We start from the raw sequence: 14,376 nt of genomic DNA, 5'->3' as shown, positions 1-14,376 counted from the left end.
ATAATTAGTACTTCGAATCGATTATTATTATATTATAATTAATATAGTTTTATGGTCAATCGATGGTCTTTGACCTTATTAACATAATAATGAAAACATTTTTTGATTTATTGTCTCCGTAAGGTCTCTAAACGTTTTTTCGAAAACAGATCGAAGTTCAAAAATATACTTTACTAAGCTCGATGTTATTTATTGACGAGTATGAAGTATCAAAAATATAATTAAAAGTAAGTAACGTCAAGTAAATGAATTAAATATTTTCTGGAAACCAATATGTACAGTAACTTACAAAGTTTGTTCAGAAATGTTTAACTAAAGAGTATTTCAAAAGTTTCATCCTTTAAGCAACAAACTACACTTACACTTTGTGTAAATAAAAAGTATTCCTAGCACCTGGTCAATTTGTAAACATAGCAACAACAACAGCCTGTATATTTCCTACTACTGGACTAAGGCCTCTTCTCCCTTTGAGGTGAAGGTTTGGAACATATTCCACCACGCTGTTCCAATGCGGGTTGGTGGAATGCACACGTGGCAGAATTTCTATGAAATTAGACATACTCGTATGCAGTTTTCTTCACGATGTTTGCCTTCACCACCGAGCATGAGATGAATTATAAACACAATTTAAGCACATGAATATTCAGTGGTGCTTGGTTTTGAACCCGCAATCATCGGTTAAGATGCACGCGTTCTAACCGCTGGGCCATTTCGGCTCTTGAAACATAAAGAAACTGGAAAATCGTTTCTTTTATTTTGATGGGTTATTATTGATATGTAAATTCTATAATTAACTGAGCGGCAACGAAATCGATCGTGTATTCGATGTTGTTTAATCAGAAATGTGTTTAAATTTTAATTAAAAAAGTTTAAGCTAACTTGATTAATATAAATCTTACGGGAGTTTCCTCATCGCAAAGGTCGCCGGAGCCGCAGACGACGCCCGGCACGTCATTTAGCATTCGTTAACCAGTTTGGGCGCAGAACATCATGTGTTAGGAGAGTCATTAATAAGGCTTAACGTCATACGAGTGCGCGGGCTATCTGAAGCTACGCATTTAATTAATAAATAATATATTTATATTTTATCGCGTTAATAGCGTATTATTTCCCTTTGAACATCTGAAATCAGACACCTGGAGGTTTCCTCACGATGTTTTTCTTCACCGCCGAGCATGAGATGAATTATAAACACAATTAAGCACAAATTCATAGTGTTGCTTAATTATAACCCGCAATCATCGGTTAAGATGCACGCGTTCTAACCACTGGGTCATCTCAGCTCATTATAATGGACAAAAATAGAGAACTTACGAGCATCAAATAATCCTCTCATCACCAGCTCGGGGTTAATAACGAAACTCTTCCAAATCTTCTCCTTGAAATTGAAAAAAAATTCGACGAACATTGAGCGGCTGCGAAGGGGCTGCCAAATCAATTTATTTAATGAGGATAATCCTACTTTTTAAGCTAAAAAAAACGATGAAATATTTTTAACGTTAGGGAGGTTCAATTATTTATGCATGCAAATGAAATCCATTAAAATGTGCGAAGTATACGCTTCGCTTTTCCCACGTTGTTTTTATTGGGCGGAGCTGCATTTATCTGCTTGTATGTTAAGCCCGGTTACATATAATAGAGCTTCTATCAAATTAAGTTACGGCTTCACAGAGTATTGATAAATTATCAGAGAACCGAATTGATACAGTGAACACAACACTCTAACTGAAAACAATTAGATAAAATCTGCGTAACAATTTGTCCCGCCCCATTCCGTCCTGTGAAGGGAAACTTCGTTAAAAACAATCCCCTAACAGCAATTATAAACTCTAAATGCATATTTAGAAAAGCGGGTGCTTTGTCGTTGAGTTCTTGAATTCATGTGTACGTCGGAAATTCGCAATTTCTAAGGGTAAGGACATGTGCAACTATAATACGCTTACGAAATAATCTCCAGACACCGCGAAGGCACTCGCGAAGTTTAATGGTCGTCAACATGGTAATCGTCACTGATGATACTACCGAATGTACCTATAAACCAGAGTACATAAAGTTTTGCATAAAGACTTCAAAGTTAAAAATTGCCTGGAAGAGATTGCTAATTAGCCATAAGTCTTCCTATTATACAACACTTTTTGTTTTTGCATTTTACTAACTTTCTTCTTTATTTTTGTTTGTGGTGTACAATAAAGTGTATTCATTCATTCATAAAGTTTAAAGTAAAGTTATGGCCTGCGAATGTCTCGATGCGGTGTAAGGCTTCTATTCCACCAATGTGTGTTGTATCACGTCATGCAAAATTTCTTTCGACGCGTGCAGGTTACCTTATGATGGTTTCCACCGCAGTGGAGGTCAATATACACACGAATGAAACACACCAAACTTCAGTTCCAACCATTGAGCCATCTCGGGCCACTTATCAATTACTCGTGGAAAATTTTATTCGTATACGCGTCATACACAAACATCGATATTTATCAAGGATTCAAAATATTCTGAAGTTTTTTTAGTAATTATATTAAATTGCACCGATTATGTATCGATGTTGGCGATGGATTCATCAATTTTGTTTTAAATCATATTTAATTATTTAATCGCAGTTTTTTCCGCGTTCACATTTGATTATACACGTCTGACATTTAAACACAGGGTGACCTACAGTCTTGTTACGTTGATTGATTTTTATGGTTACTGTGTGTACCGGTCCACTCACGATAGACCATATCACTTGCGGTTGACACTTGCCACCACAACGCAGTGTCCACACAGTTGTGAACACGATAACGTTCCGAAATTTTCAATTATATGATTACATAACTGAAATTTCAAAACGCTATATTCCAATTGTGGCGAACCAAAGGTTGACGCGATTCAGAAAATGTGCTGCCACACAGATTTAAGTACGAATATTTGGTAAATTTTGTTACGGTTTTGCAGTTACCGTTCCGCTCATTACGGCTAATATGGGTACGGTGCAGTAGATTTTGAGATTAGAGGCTCAAAAAGGCAGCTTGTTCAGCTTTGTATTTAGTAGAGATTTAAGATAAATTCTTCCAAAACACAGATTGCTAGGTTACACTTCGGGGAGTGAATATATATTAGGATAAAAGTAAGTGGTATTTCAGTAAATTTTCCAAAGGTCGTAATATATAGTCGATATCAAAGGTGACACGGTCAATGATTTGTAGCTCGTAAAGCCACCTGAATAGTAACTGTCAATTAAAACGCATTGTTTGAGAATGAACGTTCATTATGCTGTTTAAGCGTGACCGCGCTGCTAATATTAGATAATTATTTAAATCTGTCTGCATATCTCGCCATTGTATCGATGCCAACGCATCAGACCATTATACCGCTTGTGTGACGTTGCGTCGTCCACCTCCTGAGACCACCACTGTCCAAATCTTTAGAAAAACTACTATTGTGATTCATTTTATCTTTTTAATACTTCAAATCGAAGCATCTATGATAGATGCGGAATGGTTTCAGTGTGCTATATGTATACGTACGTAGATAAATGGGACATCCCATTAAAAGAGTTTTGAGCTATTTAAAATTTATAAAAATTGTGAAATACATATTTTATTATTATATATTTAAGTGATGACCTCAAATATGCTAAAATTAAATGCTGAGTAAGCAACCCCTGCGACCCTTCAGAAGTCGGAAATTACTTTTTAATTTTTTGGGTTTCTCAAAACTTTTATAATTTTGTACAGCTACAGTATGAGTTTAGGACGATTAAACATATTCTGGGATCTGTATAATATAATAGGTGCTTTTTGATTGGAGTATATTTCTATTCTATGTACATTCATAAGAGACTTATGACTTTTGAGTGTGATAGAAACAGACATCTCATGGAAATATCAATGTTTCTGTCCGTGAACGCTTCGCGTGGATAATTTATGTTCTGAATACAAATAAAGGTTACACGTTGACATAAAACAACAGAAAAAATACAAATGTATTCTCATCTTGAATAATAAATTAAGAAACTTTTATTTATAATGCTTGACTGAGAAAACTACTAAAGCAACATTATGAAGCTTATACTAAAATATGCGTCTCGTTTCAGAAAACCTTTTAGTATATAACATCATTGCATACGTATCAGATTCACCCGCTTTAAATTTAGAACACTGACGTGACAAGCCTGGGTAGCGTGTTCTTGTAAGCTGTTAATTATGGTTAAAATGTCATCTCAAGTTCCGTTGCAAAGAGATAGGCTTGAGGGGGACAAAATCTCTGCGCGTGTGTGTATGTGAACGCGCTCAACGCGGTGAATAACGTCAAAAATTAATCAGGGATCAACTTGCTCAACCGTGGGCGCTGTACGATCTGCCGCTGTTACATACGAGCAAGGATTTGCGCACCCTTCGGCTTAGACTTTGCTATTATTATATTAGTCATTTCACATTATAGCGGTAGACCTTATATTAATTACTAGTTGTCTCCCGCGGCTTCGCTTGCGTTTGTGGAGTTTGGTTGTCATGTGTTAGGCAAAAAAGTAGCATATGTCCTTCCTATTCTATATATATAAATTTGCTTCACACCAAATTTCATCAAAATCGGCTTAGCGGTTTGTTAGTGAAAGAGCGACAGACAGTCAGACAGGGTTACTTTAATTGTAATATTTGTATAGAAGAATAGATTATGATTCTCTCCGTGATAGACCCAAATACGGCTTTGTGTATTCGTTAGAAGTCTGCTCGTGAAGTTTTACGATAAATACTGTATAAGTATATCACTTAAATATTTCAATGTCAAGATTTCGTCTCGTACGAATCCGGTTAAACAAGAGTGGGTCGCGGATCATTATTTAAACTTTATCTTAATTACAGTGATATTAATTAAATCGTACACAATAATGTTGTCGCTCAAGTTAAGTGTCGCGAATTTTTTGTCATTTTCAAACCAAACCGAGCGGCCTTGACATCATCTGTCGTTTGTATGAACTTGTTACGAATCGCCATTGGACTCAAATCAAGTTTAAAATTCATTATTATTTTTTTACAAATGAAAGGAGTCATTAATTATCTAGGCTATACAACTACACATATAATAAAGTTAGAGTGTCTGTTTGTAATATTAAAATAGCCCTTTTTGTCCTACACGGTATATATACTAAAAAATATTTTTTACAATTTTTGTCTGTCTGTCTGTCTGTCTGTCTGTTTGTTCCGGCTAATCTCTGGAACGGTTGGACCGATTAACGGAACTTTCACTGACAGATAACTGATACAATAAGGAGTGACTTAGGCTACAATAATATTTTTTTTTGTTAGAATTAAACACGTACAAGGTCGAGGGCACGGCATGTATATAATAATAAAAATATTGGTTGTCATACATACAGAAGAATTTGTCAATAGTAGGTAATTTGTTACACCTCAGGCTTTGAATAACCGCTTGGGTAGGGACCACACACACATCACATATTCTACAACCAAGTAGCAATACGTACTGGTTTAAAGGGAAAGTGATCCAGTGTGCTAAACGCACAAGGGCATAACATCTTAGTTACCAAGGTTGGTGACAAGCGATATGAGGAATGGTTAAATTTCCATATGGTACCAAGGACTATGGGCGATGGTAGGATGGCCCCTTGGTAAAGTAACAAACGTACAAAGGTACCAACAATGTCTTAGAAAAGATAGTAACAAAAAGTTTAAAAGAGTTAGAATTAAAAATGTGGGTTCAAAGTGGAGCTCTGGAGAAGGAATTGCTAATCAGTTTTATAGTAGCCTACCAGGCAGCACATTTTCTCGTCTGATTTCCGTTTGCAAAATTAAAAAACGTTTTTATTAATACGTAATTGTAAATAATACGTTCGGGTACGCCGCGCCGATCAACCGATTTGTAAAATTGCTAAAAATGTATAATTTTCCAGTTCATAACCTGTTATCGCCGGCTTTTGACGTCGACTGATTTGTTTAAAAAAAAATATATATATATAAATAGATATATGTCGAACGATATCTTCCGTGTTTCTACGCTTGTTTAATTGAATGGAAATTAACTTGTGGGTTAATGGCAGACATTTCGTTTTGCTTTATACTCATACACACTCGTACGTACTGATAGCAAAAGATACACCCGAGGTAAAATAGTTAATATTCAAATAAGGTCCGCGTTAAACTAATCTCATAATGAGTTTATTTGTTTTTAACGGTTTCATATAGCATATACATAATCTATGTATACTTTCCTGAGTTGAGATGTCCCAGTGGTTAAAACGCGTAACCGCGTTAACCGGTGATTGCGGGTTCAAATCCAGGCAAGCACCACTATATATATGTATGTGGTTAATTTGTGTTTATAATTCATTTCGTGCTCGGGGGTGAAGGATAACATCGTGAGGAAACCTGCATGTGTCTAATTTCATCGAAATTCTATATACATGTGCATACCACCAACCCGCATTGGGCAATTTACAGGCTGTAACTTTACTTTTACTTTACTTTCCTACTAACGCCATGGATCGTACAGTTAAAATTTCTACAAACGGCACTAAATATAAAAGTGATGGATAAATGAATAATTATTTTTTACGATACCATACTAATGGTTAATATGAATAGGACACAAAGTGTTTTCTGATATAATCAATAAAGTCATTTACGTTTCGCAATTTATGCGAAGTTTTAGATGTATTGTAAGATACAGGAATTGCAACGCGTAACAGAGCTGGGACGCGGTGCGCGGTTGACGGCATTGGCACGGTGCGGCTGGATACATCGCTTGAATGGATACTGATTATGTTAATTTATGATATATTTATTTATATTAATCCTGCGAAGTTAACGGGGGAATATTGTAGGTATTGAATGTTATTAATTATGATAAAAGACATACAAAGTTTCCGTTATCCGGGGTGCAATAGAGTTGTACATTTCGCTGTCGTTTCTGTTATCTATAGTGAGGTTTATTGCCTAGAATTAGCTGCAGCGCCGCCGCCTATCTGCGCCCGCATCGGCCTTTCCATCGCTACCATCACGCCACCCTACGATTACGTACTCACGCGTCGCGTATACATATAGCGTACGGTAATATTTGTGAATTTAGTGTTAATTTAATTTACATGAAGCACACATTGGCGAGATAAGATAAGGCCTTGTGGATTTTCATTGTTGTGAATACCTTTGGCCGTAAGGATGACATTTACTTTTTACGTGCTTCCAAGTTGTCCGTATGAATATACTCAATATTGAATATTTTGGACACAAATAATGTAAATGGAGATCTTATATGTATAACTCTACATATGTAGTACTATATTCGACGAAACTTGCAATATCAAATAATGACGATACAAAAACTTCCGCGAATTGGCCATGTGGTTTTTCGTGTTTACTAGTAATGCGATTAAACAAAATACTTCTCTTTGTGTTGTTCGTTAGCACTAATTGTTTGACGAATCGTTACTGCTGTTGTTACAGTTGCTGATGATTAATTCAAAATTCCAGCACCTGAGCCGAGTCCTGAAGCGGAACTTTCCGGAGAGCTTTACGTTTTAAACTTTATTAAAATTCTCTGTCGCTCAAGATTCCCGGACAATTTGTAAATTGCTCGAGTGGGACAGTTTTTGTGATTTTTAAATTCTGTTATCGTCAATACACTTTTCATTGAGCTCGCTTGCAACAGATGGCCGTAAGTTTAATCATTTTGCATTATTTGCACACACGAATCCTTTCCCGTGAATTTTGAACGAAGACATCCTAGTATACGCTACGTATTTCAGGCAGCCTAGCTTGTTTAATTATGATACGAGGGTTAGTAGCTTTTCTATTATACGTATATATGACGTTCTCGTACGAGTTAAAAGTAACGGCTTTTGATAAATATTAATAAGAATATGCGAAGGTTTAATACATTACCAGTTTTGGACAGAGCGATGACCACCTGACCTCAGACAGCAGTCAAGGGCGAGTCGCGAACGCGTTAGACGAAAACACTCGATGATTGACTGATCCGAGCGTTAGGATTGCTAAAATATGCGAGAGGTAACGATAATTTTACCTCCACTTGATCATAATTGTGGAATAGGACCGGTTCGGATCCAATGCTTCGGTTACCGTTGCCAACGAACTTTTAACTCTATTGTAGATAAAACAATGTATTGAATTTCACAGAATTGATTAATCCTACTTCGCAATTTGCTATTAAGGAAGATAGAAAAAATATATTTTATAGTGGGCCATTATTGTTAGTGTAAAGGATTATGGAAACTTTTTAGTTGTGTTAACTTATGTTATTTTTAAACTAACAACTAAGTTAGTAGCAATCATAATTATGAAACATTTAAATAACTCTATTACAGTTGATTCCATTTTAAAAAATCCATTGAATCACTAAAAGTAGATAGAATTTTTATCGAATAAATTTTCGTATAACTAATTTGCTTGAAATGTTGTTGAAATAGTTCGAATCGGTTCAGATTTAGTAGACTGATTTAAATATATTCCGTTAGTGTCAATAGACTCCTTGTTAGTTTAAGACACGAATCAGACAGGTTCGATTTTAAAAGCTCCCAGTCATTGTTGTAGTTGCCAGAAATTATTCAAAATATTTTGACCTCGACAAAGATATATTGCAGGGGTAATATCAACAAAGGGGTTATAAACTAGAAAAGTTGAGGCGATAAAGAGTTACCAAAGTTGGAGCCTCGAGTGTCTGGCCTCGTCCCTGCGTGGGCGCGGCCACCATTCGGCGATGCGAGGGAAAGTGTATTTACAGCAACTCTGCGATAACACTCCACTGAAGTTACGCGACGAGTGTTTGCGTTAGATGATTTATTTCGCTTTCTCTTTTATTTTTTTAGCTCTTAGTATATATGCATGTGTGCGTAAATTCAGAAGGGGCGAAGAGTCAGGGCGATAGGATTCTACAATAGCCATTTTATCTTACTTTAACAAAAATACGACTTAACAATAGTTGCATGTGTACATATAAAGCTTTAATATAATATTGAATAAGCCACGACAATCAGAAAATCTAATATATTTGAAATAATTTGGTATACAACAAAGAGCTGTCGCGCCGAGTTATATTGTGCTGACGCTGTATAGAGAAGATATCTGCTGTTGTTCCAGCTGATTTAAAAATAAATGTATAGTATCACACGGGTGATATTATAGAACCTAGTTAAACTGAACTGAAATAATAATAACGACATGAACTTTATTTAGTGACAAATGGCTCATAAGATTATCCAACAGAGTTATTCCGCGGACTTCAAAATGGGCACAGGTTGCATCTGTCCAGCCTTATAATCTTTTTTATGTTTATGTTATTTTTTTATAAGCTATCGAGCAAGCTTCGCTTCTTCTTATTTTAGTCGGCTGATAATCGTATCAGCCGACTAAAATAATTTTTTTTTTCTATTGGAACGCTTAATTTAAGAGGCCCACAAATAGTAATTGAAAAATATATTCTATAGAAAAGAAATATAGAATAAATAATAAATATAGTTTTTATAATTTCTTATTTGATCGAATAGATTATAATTAAATTGAGGTTAAATTAGAGGAGGTTAAATTAAGATGCTTTGTAAATTAAATTACTTCAACCCAAAAATATATATATAAAGGCCACACAGGGTGGAAGAAAAATGGATTCTTTAAAACACAACGCGACGGCGCTTAGTTTTGCCCGTGCCAAATTAAATCAAATAATTGTGTAGTATTGTATTAAAATTTCGTATCGTCATGGCTCATGATAAATCGTAAATATATAATAAAACGTTTTATATAAATATGTAACTAATTTTTGAGTTGTATTTTGTTTTTAAATAATGTTTTGCAATTTTTGATGATAAGCGTATATATTTTATTTCGCACAAGGTTATAAATGGTGTCTAAAGTTCGTTAGAAGTAGTTCAAACCAAAGGGCATGGCAGACATATTGATAAGAAAATTGGAAATAGTCTAATACTGCTTACTAAGACTTGGGTTTATTTTTTAACATTTTGAAAACTCTATCGATAAAATATTGCTCTTAAATTTGAATATTTCATATATATTGTAAGTTATAAATGTAAAAATATTAAAAACTTAATGACAAATTTTACATCCATTTCACCAAAGCGACACCCAACGTCGGCATTGTTAACTTTATTTTATAATTTATATAAATAATATTATCGTTACTTACGTGTTTATACAACAGATGAGTCAATAACAATACGAGATCTATTAACTGTTCACTAAAAGTCACAACACGTAACAGCAGACTAATAATTATATCATTACACATAAATTATTATCATTAAACTTGTTTTATACGTTAAAATTTCTTGGCATCCTCTATCACTCTCACAACTCCCAGATTATCGCTATCAGTATTTTTGTTGTCACATTCAACAACTAGTTATTCACGAAGTTAGTTCGGCGGAGTTTTCCCGCGTAGTGGCATGCGGTGCGGGCTACGTGCGCGTGTATGCGAACGCTCGCTCGCTCAGCGCGCTACTGGCTACTGCTGCGTGCGGCGCCGCGCGTAACTCGTGACGCTACGGTGACAGCTACGACGTGTCACGCTGTCCCGCCGTTTGAATTATCATTATTTTGGAGATGGAAATTAAATTAATCTCTTGCATACGTAGTGATACGACCTCCGACTTTACCTCTATTGCGTTTAAATAAAACAGGCAATTCGCGGAGTGACATGCAGCGCTGCACCCGTCGGGGCAAGTCACATTACTATGCGTTTAACCGCACGCTTTATGGTTTCGTTGATTACTATGAATATTTAAATATATTTCGTAATATTTATTAAGAGTATTACCCTAAATTAGGTATTATATTATTCAAGATAATAAAAAGTACGACAGTAGGATGTAGAGTTTTGTTATTCCCCGATCCGTGGTTTTTGCGTATTTGTCATAAGTTTATCAGTCTCACAAAACTGTCCGAATATTGTTTTTTCGCGTAAAATATTGCAATTGTTATAAATAAATTAAGAAAATAAATAAATTCAAAGCAAAGTAAAAATCTCGCGAAAATATATTAGCCCGTACTAGAGCACAGTTTATCTATAAATACTCTTAAAATATCCTATTTACAAGATGATCATAAGATATCTTAGAATAACTATAAAAATTGAAATCTTTCCAATAACGGTGTGATCTTCGGGTACACCGCCGTAATTGTTACAGCGATGAGTTACAATTATATTTCAGTTATTTATAATTGGCTAATAAATAATAATTATTTTGATTGAGGACTATTTATATGTGATCACCAAATTCTAGAAGTAAAAAAAGGTTATTTATATTTTAGCCCTCAGGCGTTGCACTATTTCGTTAAATTTAAATTGGATCGAACGGAAAGTATTTTCAGAACAAAGTCGGCCAACCGGAGTTAGTTTGGACAATAATATGTTATGTCATGCCAGATTAAAAAGAAATCGAAATATTTAATCTGTAGTTACTAGATATTACGTGACGCCGCTTACGATGTTCTCTTATCTGCTAAAGAAGGTTTAAAGTATCGCCGCTAATTCAACACAACCGAAACTCTTTAATGTCCAATTTTAACTTTATAGCGACGACGTGCGGCTAATGTTAAGTATTTCAGTTTAATTTACGTTTTTATCGGAGTCACGCGGCGATACCTCCGACACGTCGGTTTCGCGGGATAAAAATCGGTTTACGCTAATAATATGTAAGATATCGATCATGAAAATTCTCCACAGCTGGGAAAAACTTATTTAAAGATGATAGTTTGAGAGCACGCAGTACCACGCTCATCCAGGTTTATACATTTTTCTTCATCAACAATTGAAACATAATTCGGACGCGTTTAACTGGATTTGAATTCACACATTTGAAGTAAACTCCGTGAGTTTAATCGACTCGCCCACCTGAGCGCTTGGTTATGTGATATGTTTTTGTAAATAATGATGTATTTCAGAACGACTTATCAATCTCAGAAGGTATAGTGTAATGTTTCGGAGCTCCGAGCCGGCGGGCGACGCGTCTCGATTAATTCCATTAGCTGTTAAATTTGACGTCAACGCTCCTTGTTTTATGCTATTACTGAATAAGACGATTCTTAGAAATGATAGTATTATGCCATTACAGTAAATAAACACATCCCCGGTAGTGTCTAACGACTCCAACTCTTTGGGTGTATAGTGTTTAACGGGACTTAAACCTTTTAATGGTCCTATAAAGTACCGTATGGTATTTGGAAAAGCGAACCCCATATTTTTGAATATTACGGTTTTTAGGGACAGTCTAAACGGAGTCTGTTTAGATATATATATTTTTTTCACAAATAGTATAAAAATAGAGTATTAGTTTAAACTACATAATATTTATAATAACTATCACTACATAGTATAAAACATAACTATCTCTGTCCCTATGTCTTATATGCTTAAATCTTTAACGCAACGGATTATGATGCGGTTTCTTTTAATAGATAGAGTGATTCGAGAGGAACGTTTTTGTATCTAATACATAGACAATATAGTAAGGAAACGCCGATAATTATAGAAGTTTCTAATGTGATGTCGCAAATAAACGTATTATCATGTAATACATATATTTATTATCAGTATTGCACCCGTGGAAGCCGGGACGGGTCGCTAGTATATAATAATAATTAATTATAATTCCATTAACTCAATTTCGTAATAACCCGATAAGCTCATTCTATTCACGCTTCGTCTGCGAGTTAGTCGAGAAGGCATCTGGCAACTGAATAAATAATTCTCTGAATCTCAGACTTCAACTGTCCCAGATACGGGCTGCAACTTACTCATCAAAGATTTCCACTAAAAGAACATCGATCTGAATATATAGTTGTTTATTTAAATTGTCATTGACATATTCTCATTTTTTTCTAGAAATTATTGAACTCTTTGCCGACCTTTTTCATGGGTACGCCACTCCGAGGTCCGGGGTTCGATTCCTCGTCGAGTCGATGAAGAAAAAGTTTATTAGTTTTCTTTGTTGTCTTGAATCTGGGTTTTTGTGGTACCGTCGTTTCTTTTGATTTTAAATAACACAAATGATTTGGCCTCTTAGATTGTTCAGAGTAATATATGTGATGTTGTGCAATATTTAGTATCGTAATATTTTTATAAAAGTATTCGAAGAAACTGTGGTTTCTGAATGGTTTACTCAAAAAATAATATCCAGACTCAGCTGGTCTATTGTCATATTATCTGTTTTTTTTCACTTCTCGATACATGTATGTACTAGCCAGATGGCAAACGCTTTTTCCCGAGAGTGCTATCTTTCCGAGTTTACTAATTGTATAATAACGTTTTGCAAACAAACGTTCCATCACAATTTCATCACCGGTCATCAATCATCGCGGCCGAGACGTAACTGATGAGCAGCGAATTCGTCCGAGCAAGCAACATCCCGCGGCGCTGGCCGCGAGTCTGTCGGCGCTGCCATAAACAACGCACGCGTGGATACGGCGTTTAAACACCTAAATCACTGATTTATTTCGAACATAAACCAACGCTCGTTTACAATAAAGAGTAATTGTTGGATTGCGTTTTCATATTTCACTTCACGTTCAAATTAAAATTTGTTTTTAAATGACGTTTTCAGAATGATAACATCGATTGTTGATGTGAGTGCACCGAACTCATGTGTTACCACAGGTTTTAATTAAGAACTAAACAAAAGATACGACGTGATGCCAGCTCGAATGATGGTTAGGTTACATGGAAGGTTGAACTATATCCTGAACTCTTTAGCATGTCAGAAGAAAAAAATTTTTGGTATTTTTTTATATACATATACAATGTAGATACATAATAATCAATTGAGTGTCCAACCGGCGATCATAATGTATCTTTTACATTGATTTTCTGTGGTTTAATTAGTGGAAATTAATAGATAGTACTGAGTTTCTCGGTTCAAATCCAAACAGGCAAAACTACATTTGTGCTTATAAGATTGTAATAGTTGAATAATGTATAGGTATGTAATGTATAAAATTAGTACACATATTTTTTATTGTTACTAAAACCATATTAATTGAATAGATCTCGAATAGAGCATACATATTGGTATAATTGAGACAGACGTTTAGAGTTTTTAAAAAGTTAATCGAGTGTCCTATATCCGCCGCCGCTGAATAGTTTCAGAAACACCGGAGCCGAGAACTAGGTAAGTAGGTTTAGCTGTATGGGAAATTTTCGTTCCATCAAAAATCTGTGTATTTGCTTTGTTTATTTTCTGTTTAGTCTGTGGTTTGCGTCTTAATGTTAGTTCTGGCGTTTTTGGCTGTCATAATAAATAGTTAAAATTAAAACGCGTTTTAATTAAAAACTCCGAGTTCTCTAAAATAAATATAATTTTGTTTACATTTCAGTACAATGTGTCGTATTAAATTCTGATTCCACAACACA

General features: G+C 35.1%; 1 protein-coding gene across 1 annotated transcript in view; it reads right to left on the bottom strand.

Annotated features, from left to right (window-relative positions):
* The window catches only part of LOC124540071 (FMRFamide receptor-like), a 93,496-nt gene extending 83,036 nt beyond the window's left edge, over window positions 1-10,460 (bottom strand). The window contains exon 1 of the mRNA XM_047117486.1: window positions 10,156-10,460. The gene's annotated coding sequence lies outside the window, so the exon portion shown is untranslated. The remainder of the gene's footprint in view (window positions 1-10,155) is intronic.
* Window positions 10,461-14,376: the final 3,916 nt, after the last annotated feature.

The sequence above is a fragment of the Vanessa cardui genome, chromosome 2 (assembly GCF_905220365.1).
Source record: "Vanessa cardui chromosome 2, ilVanCard2.1, whole genome shotgun sequence".
Taxonomy (NCBI): domain Eukaryota; kingdom Metazoa; phylum Arthropoda; class Insecta; order Lepidoptera; family Nymphalidae; genus Vanessa; species Vanessa cardui.
The sequence above is the reverse complement of the archived record's forward strand: the minus strand, read 5'-3'. Positions and strand labels throughout refer to the sequence as shown.